At 29.4% G+C, this 2003-nt stretch overlaps 1 non-coding gene across 1 annotated transcript; it reads left to right on the top strand.

Annotated features, from left to right (window-relative positions):
- The first annotated feature begins 1669 nt into the window (after positions 1-1669).
- On the top strand, positions 1670-1742 carry TRNAV-UAC (transfer RNA valine (anticodon UAC)). Its single transcript has one exon. It is a non-coding gene; the product is annotated as a tRNA-Val (tRNA).
- Positions 1743-2003: the final 261 nt, after the last annotated feature.

Raw genomic sequence — 2003 nt, 5'->3', positions numbered from 1 at the left:
TAAGTGTATCATAATCATAACATTTCATGCTTCGAGGCATAATAATTTTCATCATATACGTATCATGCCATAACATATCGCATCGCAATATTCATATCATAAGCATGTCAATTTATCACATATCTTACCATAACATATTGTCTTTATATCATATCACAATATATATACATCCATCATTCACATGTCGTATCATAATCATATCATATCGTAAACACTTCGTGGTCATATCATTCCCTAACTTAACATAGCCTTAACATTCTTATACCTATCACAGTCATGTCGTTACATGAACGTACCCTGACGTTATCGTTCTATCAATCTATCATAATTCTATCTCTTTCTACCCATAACCTAACTATATTCTTTTATCAACCTCTCATATCCATAGTACTTCTAGATGTAACCTCACCTTCACGTTTCATGAACAAATCTTACTTCTATCGATTCACAAATAATTCACACATATTAGTATATATGACATGTGTAGAACCACGAGCATGTGTCAACATCAAATATAACCATATCAATAGTAAGGTCAGTTACCTGGTTAGCTTAAGTTGTTGTCACGAATATATCCTTAATGAATGTTCGATTCTGTCCCTTGAAATCCAAGTCAACCTATTTGAGCCCATGACATCAGTTTCAAGTTTGAACCCTATCAAATTACCTCTCTAATTTAGATTGGTCCATTTACTTTTATTAAAAATCTTGTTTTCTATGATTTTGTATAAAAAAATTGACAGAGTTATTTTGTGTCTGTATTTACTTTTCTTTCTATATTTAGTTTAAGTTTTTTAATACTGGAATCTTTTTTTTTTTTTTTATTATTTGTATTTACTCTATAGCCTTTTAATTTTGTTCACATGTATTCCAAATTTAAAGTGGATCTCTATTTTCAAATCTTTCGTGTTTTCTTTTGTTTGACATAATTTACTAGAATTATATAAATGATTAATATTTAGCTTCTAAGTCAAAGCTAAACCATTGTAATGACCATATCTATCTTCACGTAAATCTCTCTTTTTGCCAACGGTGACTTTATAACTCAAAGCTAAACCATTTTGGGTACACTGCAAAGCCTATGATATCTTTGTTCACTCGAAATGGAGTAGACTAGTCAAACTGTGGTAGGACGAAGGTGGCTCTTCAAAAAAGACATGACCACAGGTTACATTGGGTCACCACCATATGATGCCCTTGATTATCTTTTTAAAAAAGTTCAAAAGTATTCTTATGTATATGAATGAATTTGTTAACACCATTTTAAAAATACTCAAGAATATGATTGAAAATAAATTGTCTATTTGAATTGAATTGTATTATATTCATATTGGGAAATGTTCATAAATGAGAGAGTTCCAGACAAAATTGAAGAGAAAAGTGATTTAAGAGTATTTTTGAATTTTTTTTCTTTTTAAAATTATGAGTATTAACGAAACATTTGAAAGTTGAATTGTATTTTCAAACAAGATATTAACGGTTTCATCTCACTAACAATAAACTTATTTTTATTTTTATTTATTTATTTGAAAAGTAAAAGATATATTTCAAGATTTTTTTTTTGTTAGAATATTGATGAAACGTTGCGAGGTTCTAAGGATATTTTGTTTAAACATTAAAATTTATAATTATTAACTATTTTTTGGATCATGGACATCATGGACAACTTGTTGTTGTGGTGTAGTGGTTATCACGTTAGTCTTACACACTAAAGGTCTCCAGTTCAATCCTGGGCAACAACATGCTTCTTTGCTTGCAATGGTGTAGTTTTCGGATGGGAAACATTTTTGTTCATCCAAGACTCATACTCTTAGAAATTTGTGTAACACTCACTAAGAACTTAATGTTAACTCAATTAACCTCAGAGTCACTCTTAACTACCACATTGAAACTTAAAGAAAATCTTTGAAACATTATCTTTCTTGAACTCCTATCTCTTGACTTTTGTTACCTTAATTACTTAAAGAAAATCTTTGAAACATTATCTTTCTTGAACTCCTATC

Source organism: Cucurbita pepo, unplaced genomic scaffold (genome assembly GCF_057944985.1).
Source record: "Cucurbita pepo subsp. pepo isolate OVF unplaced genomic scaffold, ASM5794498v1 scafford_27, whole genome shotgun sequence".
Classification (NCBI taxonomy): domain Eukaryota; kingdom Viridiplantae; phylum Streptophyta; class Magnoliopsida; order Cucurbitales; family Cucurbitaceae; genus Cucurbita; species Cucurbita pepo.
This window is presented reverse-complemented; position numbering and strand designations above follow the sequence as displayed.